The 26,245-nt window shown below is 40.3% G+C and overlaps 1 protein-coding gene across 5 annotated transcripts in view; it reads right to left on the bottom strand.

The window, feature by feature from the left end:
• Positions 1-26,245, bottom strand: part of INPP4B (inositol polyphosphate-4-phosphatase type II B) — a 476,198-nt gene that overhangs the window by 350,563 nt on the left and 99,390 nt on the right. The window contains exons 3-4 of one of the 5 annotated variants that reach the window (XM_074950909.1): positions 9,304-9,648; positions 7,670-7,737 (exon numbers count right to left, since the gene is read on the bottom strand). The exons of the other annotated variants lie outside the window; for them this stretch is intronic. The gene's annotated coding sequence lies outside the window, so the exon portion shown is untranslated. The remainder of the gene's footprint in view (positions 1-7,669; positions 7,738-9,303; positions 9,649-26,245) is intronic. 5 annotated transcript variants of the gene reach the window in all.

Raw genomic sequence — 26,245 nt, forward strand, 5'->3', positions numbered from 1 at the left:
TTCTGATAAGACTTACATAATTCAGATTCCCTTTGGCTACTTGCTTCAGTTTTAAGTAGAAAACTTCATTAAGAAATCTGGCAATACCTTTCCAACCAATGTAAATTATCTAATGCAGCCATCAAACTCAAAATGTTTGCAATAAAGTTTTAAGAATATTGAAACCAATCACTGTCTTAAGGTTCTAAGGGCTGATTTGCCTGTGCTTTGCCAGTGTAAATGGGCCTTAAATGGGAATAATTTAATGTACAGGGCCTTAGCGTAAATGAGAATCATGCCCTATGTGTATAGCCAAAATAAAAAAGGCTGCCTGCATTGATATGCTTTAGAAATAGATTATTTTCAATTTAAGCTGAGCATCAATACAAAATTCTGAGCAGCCATAAATTAGCCTCCAGCTTTCAATCTCCAAGGTTAGTATGACCACTTGCATAAGGTGGTCTACTGCAAGAGGTTTTTCTTAAAAAATCAACGAAGAACTGGCTGATATTTCCAACAGATAAGATAGTTCTGGCCAACAAGCTAGCACTAGTTCTAAAATCACCAGGGCTTATTTCCTTGTGACTTTTTTTGTGCCACTCAGGCAAATAGCAGTAATGAAAGGAAGGTATATACTTCTAGGCCTAGATGAGTGAAAACATCTCTTATCAGGGAATATAGTTGCCAAAGTCTGAAGAAAAATGTTAGGACCTTTTGACCTTCTTGGTTTTGCTGCAGACAAAAAAATATCCAGTCCTGATACATTCAATTTGAGAATTAAAAGGTCAGGATGCTCCAATGTTAGCTCCCACTCTCTCAATGCCAAGTGTTGCCTACTGAGACAATGAAATCTGAGGTTCGGTTTCCATTGATATAAGTGCCAGGGCCAGATTTAGGGGCAGGCGACCCAGGTGACCACCTGAGGGGATGGGCCTGGGAGGGGCGCTGGGCTTGGGGTGCTGTTTTTGTTGTTAGCAACAAAAGGGAAAATAGAATGTTTGAAGTATTCTATATGTGGATTCATTTTTCACTAACCTCCTAGAATGTTCTGCATCTTTTTTTAGAATCTCATGGACTTTGAGAACTACATTTTCCTTGAACCTTCTCAAATGTTGTCAGCCATGCCCTCATGGGTATATAATGGGAAGCCATCACTAGCGAGTCAGTGAGATATAAGTATGAAATGAAGTGGGAGCCCAGCTGCAATATTGTAAAGAACCTTGTTTTATTGTGTAATTGTGAAAATGTACTTGTGTTTTAAGACTTGGAGTGTAAGCATGACTACTAAAGGACATATTTAATGAGATATCAGAGATATCTATTGAACCCCATCTATGCAACAATATAAAAGAAATACTGTTACTACTTTTGCCATGCTTAACTCGTAATGTTCGATGACTTTCTAAGACTGCTGAACATAGACTTTTGCTCTCACTAATACTGGCCAGTCTTTGGATCTACCTGACACTGTGCATGAGGGCAAAGGCGAGAAAAGTGATCTTCTGAACTAAAGGACTGGGGTTAACATTCTAAGGCTGTCACCTACTGTAACACTATTTAATACTGGTCCATCCAATGCTGGTGCACAGTTGAATTTCTTAACGTTAGTCCATTTCAGTTATTCTCAAAATTAAAAAGTTACTATAAGTTTAGAGGAAAAAAAATTTTTATGTATGGTATGAATAAATAAAGATTTACAAATGCTCGTGTGCAAATTTTATCTTCTTATATGACAGGGATAAATCATGCATGCAAATCATGCATCAAAGTCATGAAATGGGCTACAAATGCAATAAAAAATCAGGTCAGAGAGAAACCAGATTGTGTGTGGGGAAAAATTTAACAAATGGACGGTGGGGAGCACCAAAGACGCTCCTCGCCTGTGGTGCCATTTGGTCTAGGGCCGGCCCTGTAAGTTGCCTACACCATAATTACCATCTGTGCTGTCCAAAATCTGCCAACAAATTTCTCTTTGGGCTGCACCATTTCCATAATCAATTAGGAATGCTGTGACCTGATTCATTGGTACAAATTGCTATAGTTTTGTATATCAGCTAGAGTTTTAATAAAGAACAGTAATTTACCAGTAATTGTGATTCTTTTATCAGTTCAGCTCTGGGATGTATCTGCCTGCAGAGTAGCTTGGTTTGAACCTTCCAGAAAGCCTTATCAATAGTGCGGCTTCGTGCACCCCCATATTTCCACTCAAGCAATACAGCACAAGTCAGCAGTATGTGCAAAGGTTAAACATCATCAGCACAAAATATCCTGTTTTGGCATTTAAAAGATTAAGGCAATTTAAAGAATAGAGACAATATCTTATACTGTAACTTTGGACATACTCACCTACCATCTCTTAGTTCGCAAGTTAAAATGCAGAGATAGCAAGAGCTGAACCAGAATCAGGTTTACCCAGGCTGCTGGGTGGGCTAGGGTGTGCCAGCAGGAGTTGCATTCCTGTCCCTGCAGGGGATGGAGCACAGATCCCCTCTTCATCTCTCCGTTTCCCCCCCCCAATCATTCTCTAATGTGCTGTGTTTTGTCCACAAACCTTGTACATACTTTTTAGCACTGGTGGCAAATAGAACACATCTTTCTGAAAGTGACCTGCCGGATGATTTTCAAGGATTGGTGAACAGTAAATTATACATTGGTATCAAAATGTTTATACTCTCATTGACTATGTGGTCACTTAAAGACATGGACACTTCAGATATAATAACTGTACCACAGCCTCATCACTTATGATGCTCAATGCCAATCCAAGCTTATTTTATGAATTGCAAATCCCACTAAACCGTATGATTTTAACCTGTTCCAAAAGACTCAATTATAAAAAGGTATTTTTAAGAGAACTGGTTGCATTGAGTGTGAGCTTTCCATTTTATCAACGGACCACAAGACCACAAGCGGTTAATCAGTGGTGCTTCATCAGGGCTGTATGCACATTGGACTTTGACAAATTTGCCATCATAACACATTAGGGAAGAATCTGGGCAATCAATCCAAGTTATAACCATTTCGATATATATAAAATTGTGAGATCATACAATATTTTTTCCACGAGTGAACTCCTTCACAGCATCAATCCTCCTGTCTTTTAAAACAGTGCACAAAAGCATTAATTTTTAATATGTTCTATTTTTATTTTGAAGACATTAAGGATCCATCCCTGATGTATTTGTATAAGAATATGCCATGCAGCCCATTATAAAAAAAAAAAAAAAACTGAACCAATACGCTTAGTATAGTTCCCCTTCATAATTTGCTTTTCTAAAAAAATTACCTTTTATTCCAGAGGAACACTTCCATGCATACATGAAAAAATTATATAATTATGTCTGGCAAATAAACACAATATAATATGTTTAGGACCTTTCATTAATGATGGTTTAAATTAGCTACCAACCAGCTGGCCTATCCCATCACATTTAACCAACAAGTAATTAAATTACCTCATTATAGAAATGCTTAATTCACATAACTCATTCCCTGGTCATTTGATTTTAATCATCCATGTCATGGTCAAGAGTATCCAACATAAAGCCTCAATAAATGGCTGTAAGAAATATTGAAAAATTTGCAGTGTCACAAGCATTTCAATTTTAAAACCTAAATAAACATAATTGAAACAATACTGACTTTTTCTTCATTTAAAGATTAAAATGGTACACTTAAAGGGAATAAAATATATTTTTGAATATCTGTGGATAGTATATTACATGCTGAAAAAGAATTTGAAATACAACAGGACTATTTTAAAAAAGTTTCAGAAATACCTATCACTACAGTATATATTGTTTTTCAAAGGGCATTCAGGTATTCATTCATACTCAACAATAGCACTTAAGTCTTCATTGGATGCATGCATCCGATGAAGTGAGCTGTAGCTCACGAAAGCTTATGCTCAAATAAATTGGTTAGTCTCTAAGGTGCCGCAAGTACTCCTTTTCTTTTTGCGGATACAGACTAACACGGCTGCTACTCTGAAACTTAAGTCTTATTTCTCTTTAGGCCTGATGGAAATTGGGGACAGGCAAGCAGACTTCCAGAGTTACTCTCAAATTAATAGGTTATTGACCGATGATGTTTTTTGAATCAACAAGGTTGCCATATAACATTTCACTGTGAACTAGAGGTTACAGAGAAATAGGAGAGAGAGTAATTCCTTTTGTAACTCTTCCATTGTTTCTAATGATTTAATCTTGTACTTGATTACCTGATGAGAAATCAGACCCTAACAGCTGTCTTAGAACAGAGAATCGTGAAAACAGGTACAATTTGAGACAATTGTCCTGGAATTTTCCAACACCCCTGTTGATTATTACAAGTAGAATCCAATCAGACCACTCAATCACATGCTTCAGGTAATCATGAATTCTGATAGAGCTGACTGTGTGCAGCAGATGCTTCTTTAAAGATCGAAACAACAGTTAGCATTTAACATGGGAAAAAGTCATTGTTTTACAATTGTGCATAATTTAGAAATTGTAAAATCCTTTACAAATGAAGTCATGTTTATTTAAAACCTGCAGTTTCACAGTTGCTTTTAGAACTTTTCCCCTCATTCGAATTGTTTTTATTCATATAGGAGATACCAAAAAAATAAAGCAAATCAGGATTTTTTGGATAAATCACTTGCATAGTGAGGCCAAGTGGCCTCCCTCCAACTGGGAGAGCGAGGGACCATTACACTCCTCTTGGAGGACGGAGCCTAGATCGCTCCACCTCCCTCACTGGAAGTACCGAGGCATGGCCGGGAGTATAAAAGGCAGGCCCTGCACCAGAGCTAGGAGAGAGCCTGAGGAGAAGAAGGACGCTCCGCCGGTTCTGCCACATCCCAGAGGGGAACTTATGCCTGGCTGTTCCCGATTCCCAGACGCCAACAAGGACTGGCCCAGAGTGCCTGCCACCGTGTACCCCAAGGAACCGGAAGAGGCCTGGAGGCCACAGGTACCGAACTCTGGAGAGGCAGGAAGTGGCCCGGGGCAGCCACAGAGCAGCCGGCTGCAGAGCCAGGTGTGGCTCAGTCAGCGTGTTGCAGCTGGATCCCCACTGATGCAGGGGCAGCCAATCCTGCCCCTGCCGGGGCCCTGGGCTGGGACACAGTGGAGTAGGGTGGGTCCGCATCCCCCTGCCACCCCACCCCGGGGTGGCTGACTCCCTATCCTGCACAGGGAAGCTCTAGTCCTGAAGAAGGAGCCTCCCTTACCAGTTCCCTTATAGACTGTGTGTTTGCTGGCTGCCTGAGCCTCCTCAAGCCCAGGCCTGCAACTCTATAGACTCTGTTTAAGGGTTGGCAGCTTGAGCCACCCAAACCCAGGCTAAAGCCCGATGGTGACTATTGGTCATCCAGCCCTATTATGGGTTCCTGAGGGTCCTGCATACTCTAGTCCCAGCCAGACAGGACCGGACTGAGTGGCCTCCCTCCCCACAGGAGAGCGAGGGACCATTACACCTTGTTATATGAAAACTAAACTGGTACTCACTTTCCCCATCATTTATCACAGACAGGATTACAGTGAAATGTTTTATTCTAATAAATTTAAAGATTAATAATAATTATAACTTAATAAGTAAATGTAATGGAACTAGATCAACAACAGAATGAAGCACAGGGTGCCCACCTACATATAAACCACACACTCACTCTATTTTCAGCGTGGGTTGTCCTGGTTAGTCCTGATTCTCTCTCACTACATCATTTCGTTTTAATTTCCCGTTACAGTAAATGTCCCAACAGCCATAAATACTTCCACTAATCTAGGACTGTGCTGGGCCGTCATCGGCCCAATGAAATAGGCAGTGCATTGTTGTGCTGCCTATGAAGCACCTTGGGACGAGAAATCGTGAGTGAACGATTCAGTCTCCCTCATGGTTTCCCCCCTTCTTTGAGGGGGAATAAACTGCACCAATTATAATGCAGTGCAGTGTATGTTCCCTGAAAAAGGAAATGCGGCTCTGCTTCTGGGCACATTGAGGGGCTGAGCTATGGCTATCTCTATTCCATATCCCCTCCCAGCCACCTGTTAGGTGGCAGTTCTATGAAGCCTGCTTCTCTTTCTGCACTGCTACCCAGGAGGAGCCACCATGGCAGCTGGGCCACAATCTACTCCCTATTGAACATACTGTTACATGGCAAATTCTAAAACATGGATTTCTAGAAAATAACTGTCCCAAATATACACTTATACTTCAGGTATACAGAGTCTAAACAGTGTGTTAGATTTAAAAAACAAACACTTTCTCGCTGGTTACAAAAGTAAGACATTAATATGAGCTACAGCAGACACTTCAACATAGCACTATCAGCAAAATGTCCCATACATAAGAAGCCCATGCTCAGGGATTCAAACTAGTTTTGTAGCTCTCCCAAAATGAAACAGGAAATGTATTTAACCAAGATTATCCTAACAACCATCCTACATACAACAAACCCTGACATCAAGTTGGTATTATCCTATGGTTATCTAGGGTAAATTTGATATCTTGTTTAGAACAGTCTAAACTTGTGTTTGGATGGTGTTTAATGATTGAAAGGTCTCCAAACCAATGACTAGCTATCAGTCTGTATTTGAGATCTCTTGTATAGCAAATGAAATGGTTTACCAAACTGCAATTCTCTGCTTTAGATGTTGGGAGTAATATGTTGCACCCTGTAATATACAGATTATTATGAAGTGCTGTGGTTAACTTTTTGGCTCAAGTTTTTGAAGAAAGATTCTTTGTAAAAAAAATTAAGTGTGTTGCTATTCCATTTATTTTGATTTATAGCATTCATCACAATTTTATGTGTTGCAGAAAACCACATTATAAAATACAGACAATTTCAAAGGAGGGTGCCTACAGTTCAGTGCCTAAATCTGTGTTTAGGATCTTAGGAGCTGATTTAGCCACAAGCAGGCCTAATTCAGCACTTGTGTACCTATCATCAGGCAGCTGAATATGTATTTAGTCACTTAAGTGTGAAAATTGAGACCACAATTATCAATAAAAACCTAACACAAAAAGTACGCATTAAGGAAACTCTCCTCCCAAGTAACATCATATTTAGGCTACACTGATCTCTCATTACTGCTTCAGAAGAACAAGCACTATGTCTTGGGGGGGGGGGGGGGAGTCTACAGCTAGCTCTCACAAATCTGTAAAAAGCTGACTATGTTTACCTGGACACAGCCCATCCTAATAGCAGATATGGATCCTGATGGAAAAGAGTTAAGTAAGACTACCAACTCTCAAAGGCAAGTAACTTGTTATTCCACACAACTAGGGAAGGAAATAGAGTGGAGGCTTAGTAATCCTGAGGTATGAACCATAGGAGAAGCCAAGACTTGGGAGAAGATTTGAGAGGAACTTTATCATCTCATTATTTCCTTGCTAATAAAGCCAAACACCAGGAAGGAGTGACTTTGGACTCTCTAGAGTGTGTAGATTTTCTTTTAGAAAGGCATCTCCACATGCTACTTTGTAATTTTAAAGCTGTTGTATGTTCTGAGAGGCTTGAACAATTTAATCCTAAACTCAAGGCCCAGTAGACAGGCTTCAGAACAAGTATTAAAACCCCATTTTGGTATAGTTATTTAATTCCCCTAAACTCCTATAACAAGCTGCCCCACCACCATTGCTTGGGGTGCAACCAGAGACTGGTTTAAAAACCCTTTTGGCCTGATCCTGGAGCTTTGCCAATTACCTCAACAAGAGCAGGACTGGGTCCCTTCTCACCTCAAGGCCATCAGATATTTAGGGAAATGATACAACCTATGACCAAAAGACAAGGATATGTTACCAGTCAGAATAGTTTCACCACTTACAGCTACAATAAATAAATACAGCAAAATCTCAAAGGCAAAAAATGGAGTGATCAAAACTCCTTTTTTTCTGGGCTTGTTCTTTTAAACCTCCAGATAAAAGGGAGAGGGAAAAACAAAGCATTGTGTACAAAACGGTACTTTTCTTTCAAATTAAAATATCCATGCAGACTCTCTGCAAGAAATCGATTACTTCTGGAACAAAACCTGTGCAATTCACAATTCTCTATTGTAATAAAGCAGTCTAGAGGAAAAACAGCTCTTTTTCCCAGGTCGGGAACAATTACTTGGAACAAGGATTGTTGCGATTTTCCCCATCCAGGAACCCTCCCCCCCACCCCGTTTTTTGCTGATTAAAAAACAGTGACAAAATGTGAACACACAGACACAAAAGTTATATTAAATGAACCACAAACATTTATTTGGCCCAGATTCTCAGCCATGCTTGGCTCTGCAGGGCACAAGGTTACTGCTTGCCAGTTCTAAATCGCCCCCTGCCCCTTCACAGATCAGCTATTTCTCCATCTAGTGGATGGAGTCTTCTCTAAAGCATAGCATGTTCTAGCCATGCTCCCTCTCCATTCTTGATACGCTGTCTATTCTAGGAAGCAGGAGGGCAGGGAATTCACCGAGGACCCTCCTTTTCAAATATATGTTCTGTTCATGCAAATACTTGAGTGATAATTTCAGAGAATGAAGAAAAAAATCCAGGAACAAAAAATGCACAACCACAAAATAAAATAATGGATTGAATTCAGTTGGGTTGAGCGTCTCTCCATACTCCCAAGGGGAAAAAATCCAAGTTTTTCACAAACTTGCTTGAGACATCCTCAAATCGTTTTCATGAACACTGACACAGGTATTGTGTGCTGTAAACTCTCTTAGAATTCAAAGATCTATCAGGATACTTCTGACGTGTTTACTTCTACCTATCCAAGTTACTTATATGGCCCCATCACTGTAGAATCTGAGTGCCTCACAATCTTCAATGTAAAAAGAACAGGAGTACTTGTGGCGCCTTAGAGACTAACAAATTTATTAGAGCATAAGCTTTCATGGGCTACAGCCCACTTCATTGGATGCACAGAATGGAACATATGAAGTGGGCTGTAGCCCACGAAAGCTTATGCTCTAATAAATTTGTTAGTCTCTGAGGTGCCACAAGTACTCCTGTTCTTTTGGCGATACAGACTAACAAGGCTGCTACTCTGAAATCTTCAATGTAGTTATCCTCACAACACCGCTGACCGGTAGGGTGTGCTATTATCCGCAGATTACAGATGGGAACTGAAGCACAGAAATGTCAAGTGACTTGCTAAAGATCACACAAGTCTGTGGCAAAGCAAGGAATTGAATCAACATCTTTCAAGGCATAGGCTAGTGCCCCAACCAACTGAACCATCCTTCCTGGCTTCTTACCAGGTCAGCATAAATTTAACTCGTCCAGATCAAGGTGCTTAAGATCATGATACTTGTATTTAATAGTCTTGTATGCAAGTCTGACCAACTGTCTTACCTCAAGGTGAAAATGGAATGAAGACTGCCTTCCAGACTCAGCTTCCTTATCACTATTCCTGAAAGTCAGGAAAAAATAAGTGATCTTCCCACTGGTTTGGCATGCGGTTGAATTCCAGCTCTGGATCTGCTCAGCCAGTTGCACTCAAGTTGCAAAAAATGCACGGGAGTAAATTTGTAAGTGTCCTCTCCAAAGTCCTTTACTGGGAAATATGCTGTTTGGAAATGTTTATCAGCAAACTGAGGCAGAAGGCCATTTTTCATTTACAGCCTCTGGTCTGATGCAATGGTCAATCAGTGCACCTTAGATTGTTTAGTGCAAGTCAGATCAGGTCAACAGTTTGTCCTTGAAAGTAAGATATACAACACAAATTAAAACAATAACTCACTTTGTCTCAAAAAAATCAGGATAACTGTATATTCTAATCAGATAACCAAATTTGAGATCCAGGTTATTCTTGAAAGTTGTTCATTCAAGTAGTGCACTCTATTTAATTTATATTCTCTTTCATACCTTGAGAAGAGGAAAAACATACATAATACATATACAAAGTGGAAAATATTAATAGATTACTGCATATATCAGTCGCTTCACTGGAGCTTATCACAGAATTTAAGGCTACTGTGTGATTTGATTACATATGGAATTATTAATCATACACATCCACAAAACGAACATAATGGTCAGAGATGAGCCTTGTTGTACAATTTAACTGTCTTCAGCGGTGGGAGATGGGGAAAGGAATATTAACATAACCAAGGGCTTAGCTCACTGCAGAAGTTCTTCCATTGTACCAAATTCTAGCTTATTAAATAGAAAGGAACCAGCCCGGGATAACCAATTCATTCATTGGTAGTACAATCTATTATTTGATTACTATAAAGACATTTTCAGTTTTTTGGGATTTGACAGTGGTTCCCTAGCTACCAGGAAAGCCATCAGAAGCTGTCTAAATTTCTTCACTATAGCCTAGGTCCTTTATAGCATGGAAATGCTCCTGTGAATGAAGAGAGCCAAATCATGTGGAAAGTTAATTCCTAGTACTGGATGCATTGCTTAAAATATTTTTTCTTTAAGAAGCAATAATATTTTATTGCATCCCCAGTTAATCTGTAATTGCAAGTGCTGGCTTCTTTTTATGGATACATTCATTTTGTACTTGAAAACCCCACATCTGCACACATAATTATCCAACATGTTCAGAAGCATATAAGGAGCCCTGCTGAAAATTTGACCCATGGTGGGTTAAGGTTGACATAGGTTAATTTCAGCCTCCTGTTGGATATTTTGGAGGATGTTGATATTTTGAAGGTTAGAGAAAAACCATCGGAGAGAGGATAATGAAACACCTGATGTCTGTTTTGGCAATTTTTCCTTTCTAGCACCACCTGGTAGTTCTTAGAACTTCCCTTTATCCTAAAACAGACAATCCCCTGTGACATCAGATAAATCTTGGAAGGTGAAATTTAGCAGGTTTCAAAACAATATAGTTGTAAGTCCTTTTAGCTGTGGCATTTTTCCATTTTAACAGCCCACTGAATGTTATGGAAGGTGTCTCTATACACAGTAATTTCAGAATCCTTAAAAAAAAATAAACTGATGAAAGCATATATATGATTTATCCAGTAAGCTTCTCTGCATTCTCCTGATAAACCACAGAAGACATTAGACATCAACTGCAATGCATCTGAAGCTGGTAACTATTCTGATTTCCACAGGACAGTCCTATTCTGGAAAATAAACAGCCATATTCTATTCCACCCAGTGTAATTCCAAAGTAAAAATCCAATAGCTTCAAAAGAAGTTACAGGAGTTATTCTGGATTCACACCAGTATGATAGCTGAATTTGACATAAAGGCACCAATTGGTGGGGGGTGCAACTTCACTTTCAGGGCTCAGTTCTTCACCACAGCTGAGGGGTCACTGCAGAGAGATGGTAGTGACCCCCTGATCCTATGCTGCCCAGCTCCGGAGGAAGTTAGAGCAGCTTGGTCTCTAAGGGACCTTATGCCAATGGCAGATAGGCATAGCAGAGCTCTGCTCTGTCTCATTTCCTTCCCTTTTCCCCTCCCAGAACATTACCTCCCTTGCCCTATGCGGGAAGTATGGGGAAAGGCGGGGGGCAGGCTGGTGCAGGAACAAGCTCTATACACCAGAAGAGAGTTCGTCTTTGCAAGGCACATTCTCTGCTGTACACACAGCCAGCATCTGTCCACTTTTGTCCCAAATAGATGGAGCAGACCAAAGTAGCTGTCACAGTACTCCAATAAGTGATTTAAAATTGGACTAAATTCTGCGCTAATTTACAACTGTACTAACCAAACTGTCCCAAAAGCTTTAAATAATTTGTAAATTATTTATCTAAACTAGATGTTTAAAAGATCCACGTGAAGAATTCCTATTAAAATGCACACACCCAATATTCTGAAGCACAAAGTAGTTAGCCTTAGAGGCTTCAACTTTCATTTGACCACATTATTTTGGAGTTTCAGATGGTTTGAAGTACCGAGAAGAAGAAACAGGCATGATGAGTGCCAGGGCTAAAGCAATTAATTTTGCAGTATATTGTGATGGAAAACTGAGAAATGTTAAAAATCACTACTTCTGACCTCAATGGATTATAAATAATACATAAAAGTGTCTCCAAGAAGCCCTTAGCATCCTCTCTAGTACCCCCAGTACGACAGATTCCCATATTTTAAAAAGCCTTTAAAAAAATTCAACTACATACTACACTGTACAGAATATGTAAGAAATGTGTAAAGAAAATAAACTCTAAAACATCCACACTGAAATGCCAATAGGCTTAAACCATTTATAAATTGGCTCCTCTTTTTCTTTGCTCCAAATTTCAACAGTTTAGGCTTTAAAATAAAATGCTAAAATATTAGCTAGCATAGGACATAATACCTGCTGGGCTAGTATGCATTTGACTTTCCCCAGGAGATTACATGCCGGATCCCAGTTCTGTCATTCAGGTTTGAAACAATAACTCAGGAAGTTATCTGCAATTTTTCACATCAGTATACACAAAGGAAACTAAAAACAATGTCATGCTTTTGCATTGTATATACAAAGGGATTATTTTAACATGAGGATGACTGTAAACAAATAATACATCATAAAATAATTCTGGAAATGTTGACACTTATTATGGGCATGTTTATACCACCTTCTCAGATGTCCCTCAAAGCTTCCACAACAGGGTGCAGCAGATTTACTGCTAAATTTATTGTTCCTCTCAAACTCGCCATCCCACCACACACCCCAATTAAACAACCAATTTCCTCTTAAAAAGGCAACATTCTGAAGTGTCATTTATTTTCTCAGACCAACTATTTATCACTTAAAATAAAACAATTTGTTGCTGAGTGCTTACAGAGCTCCGTGGACTGGCTGATATATGGAAAATAATTTTAAATCACTTACAAGCAAAAAAAAGGATACTGTCTCTAATGTAATCAGCATCCTTCTTAGAGCATAAATTTACATGACAAACCTGCGATAAAGGAGCATGTATTCAAATAATCTCTTCAATGTAATTTAAAAATTAAAAGACTTGAGATCAAGTAAAGAAGTTGATTAAATTGAAACTAAAACTTCTAAATGCTTACCAAGGTTGCTCAGATACTTGGGACAAGTAATGCTAACTTTTCAATTTATATAATCCTGTCACCACAGTATACTTCCAGTAATCTGAACTATACTAAAACAAAAAGATGAGACATAGGGCCAAATCCTCAGCTCTGCTGTGTGTCTATGCCATTCTGACAGTACAAAGGTGCCACAACGTTGGCTTAACTAGCTAACTGGAGATTTCCCACCGCAGACCATTGTTTCTTTAAGATTCCTGGCACTGTAAGGAACAAGAGGCATGGCTGGAGTACTTCTGCAGTCCAAAAGGCACAAATAACTGGTACAATCCCTTGGGCCTGTGAGCAGCTAGACACAACTTAGAGCAGCACTAAACTGAGCTAGGGGCTTGACTAACTCTGAATCAGGAAACCACAATGATGGCATAAGGTCATCTTTGCCTTTACTCTATCGGTCCTCTGCCAAATGCAGCTCACTCAGCCTGGAGAATCTAGCCCACCAATCAAAAAGTTCAATTCCATTTTTTCTGTTCTCTGGTACAAATTTCCATAGCAGAGATATAGACAAATGACAGGTTTTAGACAAATAATCGAAATAAAATTGGGTTATACTACCAACAGAATTAGAATGAAAAAGGACAAAACATACAGCGCACTATATATTCTCCTAAATCCACAAGAATTTTATTCACTGCAGTTACAGCAGCAGTGAATATGGCCAATTATGTCAGATCTTCAGCTAGTGTAAACTGATGTAGCTCCACTAAACTGAGAATACAGGATGAGTCAAATTGATCTAGTTTGTCCCTACTGACTGCAATAGATACTCCTAAGGGAATTCTGCGCCACTGTGTGCGCACAGAATTCATGTCCCCCTACAGATTTCTTTGTTTCCTTGCAGAAAATTATGAGTAAGCAAAGAGAAGCCACAAGAGCGGTCCTGCGCCCCTCCCCAACAGTGCAGGTGCCTCGTTTCCGGCACCCGGAGCAGACGATGGAGAGGTAAATCACCTTGCGAGGGTGGGGCTAGGGACGCCCATGGACGTAGTTTGAGAAAGAGAAGGAGACAGGAATGCAGGAGCCCCATTAAGCAGGCCCACCAAACCCCCATCCCAACAAGCCCCCCTCCCTGCACCTGGAACCACACCCCACTGAGCCCCAACCAGCTTCACATGGACGCCTACCCTACCAAGCCCCACTCCCCCAGCATCCAGACACCCCCACATCCATACCCACTCCCTACCAAGCCCCAACCACCTTCCCCTGGACTCCCCTGCAGAGTCCCAATTGCCCCTGCACTCAGAACACCTCAACGAGCCCCTGTGCATCCAAATCCCACACTGAGCTGCCATGCCCCATCCCGCCTCTTCCCCCCAAGGCCACGCCCCTGCTCCACCTCTTCCCCCAATGCCCTGCCCGCTTCCCTCAAGGCCCCACCGCTTTCTCCAGCTCTTTACCCAAGGCCCCTTCCCCATCACTCACTGGATCATCTCCACCTCCTTCCCCCTCTGACCCAGCTGGGCTCCCTGATAGGAGCTGCTGCAGCCTGACAAGGAGCCTGTCTGCAGTTAGGAGGCAGCCTGAGCTAAGCAGGGTCTGCTGCAGGTTAATGACCTGCTGCCAGGTAACTGGACTTTTGGGGGCCGGCCAGTACATCTAACTGGACACTGGCAGGTCCCCTGGGCGTTCCAGTAGAAAACCGGGCACCTGTCAACTCTAAATGGCATTTGGACACAGAAGCTAAAAACCGGACAGGTGGCAATACTACCCTTGCACTGTGTCAAAGTCAGGTGCAGCCTCATCACAGAGTCCCTGTCCTGGGAAGGGTGGGAGCAGCAGCTGATCTCCATGCAGCCAGTGGCCTCTGCTTCCCACTGCTTTGCTGGAGTCTCCACAATTATTCATTGACAAATAAAATTTGCAGAATTTTAAAATATTGTGTGTAGAATTTTTATTCTTTTGGTGCAGAACTTTTAATTTTTTGGCACCCTCAGGAGTAAACAGAGGTACACCAAGGCTTATTTACCCTGGTGAAACTTTTGCACTGTTGAGCTGGAGATTCTGATCCCAGGTCAGACACTGTTTGGTAGATCCTGGATTATATTATTATTGGTAATACCAAAACACAAGACAAGACAACAATATTAAAAATCAAAGTATCAAATGCTAGAAATATTTGCATTCAGATAGCAGTTCAAATAAAAACTAAAAGTGCATTTTAGTAAAAAAAAAATATTAATTCTTACGTAATCACCATCTGACACAGCATTTGAAATTGAGGGGGGGTGCGGGAAATTCCATCTGCCATATGACATGTATATTTATCTATTTGCTTAAATTGTAGTTTGATGCACAATCACTGACACAGCATCTTCACACCAGAACAGTCAACAATAATTTTCTGCTATTTGTTTCCCTCCACTGTTTCCACCGTCTTATAGAAAAATGAAACAAAATGTAAGTAGTTTGTGTAAATTAAATAAACTTCAGTAACAGCTGTTATTTCTTACTTCTTCCCTCCCTCCATTCTTCCTCTAAGCACTTTATTTAATTGAAATGCAACTTTTTTCCTTCTTTCACAGACCAGGGCATATCCTTCGTGTGTGTGTGTGTGCGCGCGCGCGCGTGTGCGTGTTCTCTCTCCATCTTATATATCATTTGCTTCCCTATAACACAACCTGTTCTATTTTCTCACCACCACCACCCTTCCTTTCTTGGTGTACAAAGATGGATGGATAGATAGATACCTATTATCATTCGTAAGCTGCACACTAAAGAGCCAAAGGCTGGTTCATTTTGCTTTGCTTTCAATACCAAGCATATATTTCCATACCTTTCCAATAGCGTCAATTTTAAGGCAGCATAAGCACCTTCCACCCATGGCAAGCCTTTCTGCCTCACCTCCTGCCATTTTTATCATGTAATACTGTTTGCACTTTAAATCAATCAATGGCCTTAAAGCAGCATAAGCAGTTTAAGCAGGCCTAAAACTACCAAACCATCTTTTTAATTGTGTAAGACATTCTTCAAGGCAGAGTCTCTCAAATTTCTCCATTCTGTGGGCAACCTCTCCTCTCACTCACAATCATGTAACACACATTACTGATGCAACTGTGTGGGAATTGCTCATGTGGAAAATTAATCTCAGGAATTTATTTAAAGATGTTTAGCTATATTATAAATACAATTTCATCAATAAAAACAAGGAGTAGTTAGAACCACTGCCCAAGAATCACCAGCAAGTTCTCTGCACACTGTGATTTAATAACCACTCTACCAAGGCAACTGGGAATTTTCTGAGGGTAAAGTTAAACTACAAGATTCTATTTACCATAGGTCTTTGTATTTTTCCTTGCATTTGGGATTTCCCTAATAGAGGACCTCCCCTAGTTCACTGTGTTCTTTGCGTCAACTCAGGAATATTATTAACTATTATTATTTACGCATTTGCCTTGCAGAAGCCTGTTAAGGCCTCAAGGAGGTAAGGGCCCCACTGTGATTGGTACTGTTTAGACGTATAGTAAAAGACCAAAAAAGCTTACAATCTTAGTTTAAGACAACAGGTAGCAGGTGTCTGAAGTAAACAAACAGGGGCAAGGAAAAGGCAAGTTGGATAACGGAAGTAGGAGCATATTTTCTCATACACACTTTTTGCATAATTTTTAGGTATTGATGTTTGTTTATTTTTGTTAATGGAGACAAATAAGCAGCTCAGTGGCAGCAGTTTCAGACACCTGCTGAGCCATCCACGGTGACATTCTGCAGTGCTGGTGCCCCACAGGTTCGCTCTCTGAATTTCAACTGATTTTCTATTTAAGCTGATGTTCGCTGCACTAAGGAGCATTCTTTGAATACGTCAATTCCTATAACAGATCAGTCTACTACCATGATTCATCTTGGTGCATAGGTTGTTTATATTTTTAACTGATTTATTCTTGTGACAGGTATTTATGTGATAGGACTCCACTGTAACATGGCATTTCTAATGTTTTGTTCTGCTGCAAAGAAAATGTATTTACTCTGTGTGACAGGTTTATTTGTTTTAAAAGTGCTCAAATAGAAACAGCAAAAGCAAGTGAACTTGTATGCTGTATCACACATATGGGCTGTGACGAGGAGCACAGAACAGTGTGAGCACTGAAAAACAGGGCTAAGTGGATGTTTTAAATAAGTAGACACTATACTACAATATACTCTATACCAGGGGTGGGCAAACTTTTTGGCCCGAGGGCCACATCTGGGTATGGAAATTGTATGGCAGGCCATGAATGCTCATGAAATTGGGGGTTGGGGTGCGGGAGGCAGTGAGGGCTCCGGCTGGGGTGCAAGTTTGGGGGGGGGTGGGGAGAGGAGGAGTTCAGGGTGCAGGAGGGGGCTCCAGTCTGGGACAAGGGCTTGAGGTGCAGGTGGAGGGGTGAGGGCTCCGGCTGGGGGTATGGGCTCTGGGATGCAAGAGGGTGGGACCGAGGGGTTCAGAGCATGGGAGGGGTTTGGAGGGCAGCCAATCGGAGCTGCAGGGATGGCACTTGGGGCAGGGGCAGTGTGCGGATCCCCCTGTCTGTCCCTACGCATAGGAGCCAGAGGGGCAACATGCTACTGCTTCTGGGAGCCACAGCATAGATGGAGCAGGGCAAGCCACAGACCCCACTCCCCAGCAGGAGCTTGAGGGGCAGATTAAAACGTCTGAAGGGCCCGTAGTTTGCCCACCCCTGCTCTATACCATAAGATTTCAACTTCATGAACCAACTGCCGTCTCAAGATTGAAAACCAGTATAATATACACATAGTATATTGCCACATGAAATCCAGGACTACCAGAGATGCCTAAGCTAATCCTTAGGGCTACACCACTATGTAGGCATTTTGTCTCTGCGCCGATGCTCAACCCTTCCCAACCTCAGAATACCCCAATCACTCAAATGTAATATATGGGAGTTGGAGTAATGAGGGATGACCTCAAGGGAAATAAGTCCTTTTCTCCCACACATCAAAAAGCGGAATATGGAGAGCAAATTCCTCCTGAACTGAATAGCAAGTGAAGAGGCAGACTGACCCAGTGTGGGCTGAACAGAACTCTCAGCTGACGGCTCCAAAACTGAGTAAACTTATAATTATAGGGCAAGGAAGAGTCTACTAAAAAGAATCTGCCCAGGCGGGTAGACCTAAAATTAGATACACCATTTAATGTTCATTTTGTGGGTGTTTGTGTGAACATTTTCCTTATGATCTCTCTACCTCTTCTGTTCTTTTGAGCACACACAGTTCTGAAACATAACCATACAAACGTACAAACATATCGTAGACCTTTCAGTATTCTAACTGCTCTCAGAAGCCAGGCAGGCAGATAGAATGAAGAGGCAGCACAATGTGCTTGACTGTGCCTATAACTGCAAAAACCATAGCATCTTGAGTTAGTGGTTGGTGGGTGTCATAAATATAAAGGGAAGGGTAACCACCTTTCTGTATACAGTGCTATAAAATCCCTCCTGGCCAGAGGCAAAGTCCTTTTACCTGTAAAGGGTTAAGAAGCTAAGTTAACCTTGCTGGCCCCTGACCCAAAATGACCAATGAGGGGACAAGATACTTTCAAATCTGGAGTGGGGGGGAACAAAGGGTTTGTGTGTGTGTGTGAGATGCTTTTGCTGGGAACAGATCAGGAATGCAGCCTTACAAGTCCTGTTAAGTTAGTAAGTAATCTAGCTAGAAATGCGTTAGATTTCCTTTTGTTTAATGGCTGGTAAAATAAGCTGTGCTGGATGGAATGTTTATTCCTGTTTTTGTGTCTTTTTGTAACCTAAGGTTTTGCCTAGAGGGATTCTCTTTGTTTTGAAGTTGATTACCCTGTAAGGTATTTACCATCCTGATTTTACAGAGGTGATTCTCTTACCTTTTCTTTAATTAAAATTCTTCTTTTAAGAACCAGATTGATTTTTCATTATTCTTAAGATCCCAGGGTTTGGGTTGGTGTTCACCTGTACAAATTGGTGAGGATTCTTATCAAGCCTTCCCCAGGAAAGGGAGTGTAGGGCTTGTGGGGGATATTTTGGGGGAAGACGTCTCCAAGTGGGCTCTTTCCCTATTCTTTGTTTAAAACGCTTGGTGGTGGCAGCATAGGGTTCAAGGACAAGGCAAAGTTTGTACCTTGGGGAAGTTTTTAACCCAAGCTGGTAAGAATAAGCTTAGGGGGTCTTTCATGCAGGTCCCCACATCTGTACCCTAGAGTTCAGAATGGGGAATGAATCTTGACAGTGGGATAAGCCAGTGGAGTACTTGGCATTTTAACAATGCTGTGACCATCATTTTGAAAGAGCAGATAGCCTTCTTGATGGGAAAAAAACCTATTTTAAAATTATTTTAGAGCAGGATAATTTGAAACCTGTCAACTTTGCCAGTGTATCTTTAGAAAGAATAACTAATAATTTAAATCCATAGCTTGTGCATTGTATTTATTTAAATTAAAGGCTTTGATGTACAAGGAAGCTCGCTGTGAAATCACATTAATACGTTCACTGCATATGCCCTCAAAATTATTTGCTGACAGCTACATTCTATAGGTAGGAAGAAACTCTGCTGTACTCTCAGTTGAAAGGTATCTCTTTAGCTCTGGATATCAATTAAACCAAGCTTTCTAAAATATTGTTTCTAAACTTAAAATCTGAAGACGGTCAGAGGTGGTAAGGCAAGAGATGTGGTTGCTTGATTTACTGGAAAAATAATTATTTGGCTAATCACAGAATGTTTGGGTTAAAGACACCTTAGTTGCAGGTGATTAAAACTGAGTCCTATGATGCCCAGAGTATTTCCTGTGAAGTGCTGATTGGTCAGTGGATGTTGAAGCAACTTGAATGTTCAGGCATTGTGGTATATTAATGGTAGTTTGTAAACAGACCCTAATGCAGCAGACTAAAGGAATGCAGCTAGACTTTTTATATATTCAGCCTCTTATTCAAATATTGTAACTTTCATTTTGTATAGTAAATAATAACTACTCAGTGGCAATGATTAATTTATCATTTTAGTTTCACATCTGGCTGTTTTGATTAATAACTAGTAATTATTATTATAATATATAGATGTAAAAGTCCATCAAGTTTAATGATTTTTTAATGCAACACAGGACATCGAACAGAGACATGCTAGAGATTATTTAAAAACCTATCCACACATAATCCACCCACACAGCGTGGATCACTTGGAAAGGGACAGAAAAGAGACATCACCAGGAAAAGACAAAAAGGGAAAAGCAAAACCAGAGAAGGAAATTGGAGGGGTTGGAAGGGAGAGAGATCAAGGAACTGGAAAAGAGACGGAGAAGTGAAGTTTGAGATAGAGAGGCAGAGAACTTGGAACTTGACACAGAAGGTCAGAAAGGAGAAGAAAGGGATCAGGAACAGGGAAGAGAGAGCAGGGGAAAAGGTAGGGAAGAGAATAAATGAGGACAAACAGAAAGCAAAATAAAAGAGAATAGATCTTGAAAAGGTAAGGCGAGTGAAAGAGAAAAAAAAATGGATAAATCATAGATGAGATACCATAACAATGGTGGAATGTGGATTGGTATCCAGGGAAACTGAGGATCAGCCAGAAAGTCCAACAACTGGGGCATGACGACTAAACTACCCTATGTACCCTAGAGGCAGTCCCTCTGTGCCTTGGTTGAGGTCTATCAGCAGGGCAGTGTGGAGAAGCCTGCCTTGTACATGTTCTGTAGGTAGAGATGTCAGTCTCTAGAGTGATTCTATATAGCACCTGTCACTACTAGATTCACGTGAAGACAGCTGAAATAGAATGTAATAAAGTTATATAATAAGTAACTTCTACTACTATTATTAAAGCTCCTCCTCCCTGACATATTACTGAGCATCTCAGGCAGCTTCAGAATTTGCTCAATGTTCCATCCTTAAAATCAGGAAAAAAATGTTATAACAAATGCTAGAAAATGTAAGATGTTCCAAGTGGGAGAACAGGAGGTAGAATAAATGAGAGAGAAACTGACCTTGCTCCAGTGCCTGGGTCTCAAATAGCTTCCTACCAAAACAGAATGAAAACATGAAAAGCTGGACAATTTGGTTCTCTCTAAAATTGGGGATAAAGGCTCCTATTTTTATAACACACACAGGGATTATATAGCCTAAAAACAATCACCTACGTGACATAAGTAATATAATTACTTGTTAAACTTTGTAACAGAAATAGTTTTCTGTAAGTTGTTAATTAAGAATTCTGAGGGCCAAATCTGGCACTCTTTATTCGGCTAAAAACTCCCATTGACATCAGTGGAGTTAAGTAACTCTCAGAGGCAATGGGAGTTCAGGGAGAAATGAAAGAGGGCTTAAAGAACTGACCGTAAGGTGAGTATAGTTTGTTCTGATCAGTATTTAGTATATTTTAAAAAATTTAAAGCAAGGTTAATTAGTGAAGCTTCAAAGCTGATAGCAAAGGAGATAACGGGACTTCTTTAAAAAAAAAGAAAAATTAAAAATGTTTGTCTTCTACTTCCAATCGAATAATAAAAAGGAGCCACAGCAAAGTTGTATTTCAGATGATGATTAAAAAGAATAAAAAAGGCATATGCATGCACTTGTATCTAGACATTAAGAAACTATAAGAAATAAGCAAATGTGAGTTAACAATGATAACCAAATTATGGAGAGTACATCGAATGAGCAAAATTGAAACATAATGAGGTAATTGTCACAAGATTATTATCACTAATGAGTAAAAGCGGAAGACAAACAGAAAAAGGCAGGTGCAAATGTTTTTATAGAAGAGAAGGTACAATTCAAAAGTAAAGGAAATCATAAAATTCATAATATTTAGCAAATATGCAGCACTATACAACTTCAAAGCCCTGTACAATATAATACTGGAAAAATAATATATACAAATAGATCAAGAAAGAAAGAAGTGGAGAGAAAGTATGCTCAGCAATAAAACATGGTGGGAGAGTAAATCAATAATTCTAAAAATGGCTAAATTCTTGGATTGATTTTAAAATCAATCTATAGCAAGAAAAATAAAGGTAATATGAATGAAAAATAGTACTAATGAAGATTTCTATTGAGAAAAGCAGGTAAGGGACTATCTGATAAATCAAATGTACAAAAAACAGCAGCCAATCCAAATGATATGCATCTCAGAGTCTTACGGGTTTTACTTAGTGAACTTGTTGAACCACAAGCAATTATTTCTGAATACCCAAGTGTACACAGAGAAATAACAAAGAGATTAGAAATATGGGAAGATAAGTTTCACCATTAAAAAATACAAGTTAATATATTTGGGGATAAATAAGGAGAAACGGACTTCATGGCACAGAGATACTCGAAAGCAGTAATGTGAAAAGAGATCAAATGGTGATACGACACAGCAAATTAGAAATGTATTTGCAATATGATATGTATGCTAAAATACTAATGCAATTTTGGGCTGCATACACTGAGGTTGATTTCAGTGATAGATTACATACTACAGTTAGTAGCTCTCCAATTTCATATCTGAATAGCATTTGGCCCTGGTTACTTATTACTGTTTAGTTTATCAATTTCTTCTAAAACCTCTTCTATTGACACATCAATTTGGGACAGTACTTCAGATTTGTTGCCCAAAAAGAACAGCGCTTATGTGGGTATCTCCCCCATATTCTCTGCAGTGAAGACTGATGCAAAGAATTCATTTATCTTCTCTGCAATGGCCGTGGCTTCCTTGAGTGCTCCTTTAACACCTAGGTCATCTGGTGGCTGCATTGCCTCTTGGGTAGGCTTCCTGCTTCTGATGCATTTAAAAAATTACATTAACTTTTGCATTTTTAGCAAGTTGCTTCTCAAATTTTTCTTGGCCTGCCTTTTAATACCTTTATGTTTAAACTGCCACAGTTTGTGCGCTTCAGTTCCCCAACTGTAAAATGCCTCACCAGAGTGCTGTAAGGATAAACACTTAAAAGACTGTGATGTGCTCAGATACCATGATAATGGAGGCCACAAGTACCTTTGATAGATATGATTAGCGTACTGACCGACAGAAATAATAATCATATCACTGATACAAGGGGAAACCCTCTCTGTATGCATTATATTAAACTAAAAGCCAGTCCTAGGGAGATACACACCGTCCAAAATGAAGAAGCTTGGGTATAGCATTACTAAAGGGTTTTCTTCCCTTTCTAAAAATTCTGTATGAAGACAAAAAGAAAAGGAGTACTTGTGGCACCTTAGAGACTAACCAATTTATTTGAGCATGAGCTTGAGCTGTAGCTCACGAAAGCTCATGCTCAAATAAATTGGTTAGCCTCTAAGGTGCCACAAGTACTCCTTTTCTTTTTGCGAATACAGACTAACACAGCTGTTACTCTGAAACCTGTATGAAGACAGCAGTAGTGAGTACAACAGGAGCCTGTAAATTTGTAGAAGGGAAGAAGGGGGAGGATTACTGAAATTGACACCATCTAAGCAATTCTCAGATTTCCTCTGAAAATAAGCAAAACCAGCAGTGGATAAGACGGAATACTGTGTTCAGTCCTGGGCACCTCTGTACTAGAAAACTATTGATAAACTAGAGGGAACTCAAAAAAGCAGAATTCACTAGCTGTAGAAACTAATTTATGATGGAAGACTAAAACTACTAAACACAATACCTTTAGAAGATTTATTTGTGGAGGAGAAATATGTTAACCATCTACCTGTAAGTGCTGGAAGAGTATAAATACCAAGTCAGGAACAGTTAAATCGATCCAAAGAATAAGAAAATCTAACCGAGCACAACAAAATTTAGCGTGAGTAGCAAGGAGGCAAAATCCCTAACATTGGAAACAGTTTGACTGTAGAATGGTTCCTGAGGGAAGAAGTGGAACCCTACCACTTCCAAGAGCAATGGAGAGCATACTTTAGAAAAGTGGCCTTATCCTGGGGCTAGTTAAAATAACTTAATAGAGCTGTTGCACCCTCTGCCCAAGCAGTTAGCCAAACTCAGTCTTGCAGACTGTTTCTGTTAGGAGACAGTGATGATGAAGTGAGGTATTTCTTTGATGCAGTCTTATTAGTTTACAAAAAAACGTACAGAGACCTGTTTCCTTGAACTCCGTGGGAATCAAACGTCAGGCAATTGTTTCTTTGCTCAAAGTTCCAAGCCTTTTTCCAGCCAGCTTTTAACCAAAAGTGCCCTGTCAATTTTTCTCAGGCTACGGAGACCATACCAGCATAGCTATGTTGGTGTAGCTATGCTGTCATAGTGTAGACAGTGTATGCCAACAGAGGGGGTTTTTCTGTTGGTGTAGGAACACCACTACCTGAATAGCATATTTAAAACAATTTAACAAAAGTTAGCTACATCCATGGAAGCACTCTTCTGTCGACACAGCCACATCTACACTGGGGTTAGGTCTGCATCGCTATATCAGCTATGCTGATCTAACTTAAGATCATGCCTTCATGGCTGCCTCGGAGGCTTCCTTGCTGCCTTTTCTGGTTGCTTCTGTGGGGTTTATCTTCTGTCTGTCTTTCATTCATGTTCGCATACATACACCACACACAAACTACTGAATTCAAGTAATTTCTTTTTCTCTTTCCCCCTCTCCTGAAAAAATCCTCAAAATTATCCTCTTTAAAGGGAGAGTTCAGAAAAGGTTCTTGGGACTGCATACTGCAACCTGCTTGGCTGCATGGTTCCAGCCCAATTAGCCGCTTGTTCTGCTCATTGTCTGTTTCCTTGGTCTTTCAGATGTGTAAGTTTTAGCTTTGTTTTAGTTTTATAGAGCTAAATAACCATTCTGCTGAATGCACAGATACTGTAACCTAATCCAGAGAACAAGTCCTCCCTTCTCCTTGTGTGCCCCTCACATTGCAGGCAAAGAGGTTGTCATAAATATAAAGGGAAGGGTAACAACCTTTATGTATGCCACAAAATAAAATCCCTCTTGGCCAGAGGTACAGAATCCCCTTACCTGTAAGGGGTTAATCAGTTCAATTAACCTAGTTGGCACCTGACCAGAAGGACCAATGGGGACAGAAGATACTTTCAAACCTGGGGTGGGTGGGGGGGAAGGCTTTGTTTTGGACTGTGTGTGTGTTCTCTCGGAGACAAAGAAAGAGACCAAGCAAGTAATCCAGCTCCTACTGAAATGATACATCTAATATTACAGAAATAGTAAGTAATAGCAAGGACTGTGTTAGATTATCGTTTGTTTTAGCTTGTGAATTTTCCCTGTGCTAAGAGGGAGGTTTATCCATGTTTTTTGTAACTTTGAAGTTTTGCGTAGGGGGGAATCCTCTGTGTTTTAAGTCTTATTACCCTGTAAAATTACCTTCCATCCTGATTTTACAGAGGTGCTTCTTTTATTTTTTTTTCTTTATAATAAAGTTCTGTTTTTTAAGAATCTGATTGGTTTTTGGTGTCCTAAAAACCCAAGGGTCTGGTCTGTGCTCACCTTGTTTACTACCTGGTTGGTAGATTATTCGAAAGCCTCACCAGGAAAGGGGGTGAAGGGGCTTGGAGGAATATTTTGGGGAAACAGGAACTCCAAGTGGCCCTTTTCCTGAATCTTTGTCTAACTCACTTGGTGGTGGCAGCAGTACTCATCCAAGGACAAGGAAGGATTTGTTCCTTGGGGAAGCTTTTCACATAAGCTGGTAGAAATAAGTTTAGGGGGTCTTTCATGCAGGTCTCCACATCTGTACCCTAGAGTTCAGAGTGGGGAGGGAACCCTGACAGAGGTTGACCCAAACTAGCAACCACAAAGGCAGAAAACAACATGGATATGGCCCTTCACACAGTATTTACATCAGGCAGTGCTTGCCAGTGGGAAGAATAAAAATGCACATTTTTTTTAATTTTAGACCTTGTCTGCAAAGGGCCGCAGCTGTGTGCTGATTGGGCTGCAAGCAGTCTGCAGGCCACAGGTTAAGAGTCACTGCATTAAATCACAAACCTTCCTGGGTTATTCTTCTTGACTAAACTGAAAAATCCAATATTCATAGATTCATAGTCTTTATGGCCAAAATGGACCCTTGGAGCCGGAGTGGGAGCCGCGATCGGCCAAACCTGCGGACACGGCAGGTAAACAAACCGGTCCAGCCCGCCAGGGGCTTTCCCTGAACAAGTGGAGGACTGGCTTTGAGAACCATTGATCTAGTCTGACCTCCTATATATCACAGGCTATTAAATTTCACTCAGTTACCCCTCTATTGAGCCCAATAACTGTGTTTGACTGAACATGTGTCTTCCAGTAAGACATCAAGTCTTGACTTGAAGAATTCAAGAAACGGAGAATCCAGCACCTCTCTTGCTAGTTCATTCCAATAGTTAATCATCCTGATGGTTAAAAATGCATGCCTTATTTCTAGTCTGAATTTGTCTC

The sequence above is a fragment of the Natator depressus genome, chromosome 4 (assembly GCF_965152275.1).
Source record: "Natator depressus isolate rNatDep1 chromosome 4, rNatDep2.hap1, whole genome shotgun sequence".
NCBI lineage: Eukaryota > Metazoa > Chordata > Testudines > Cheloniidae > Natator > Natator depressus.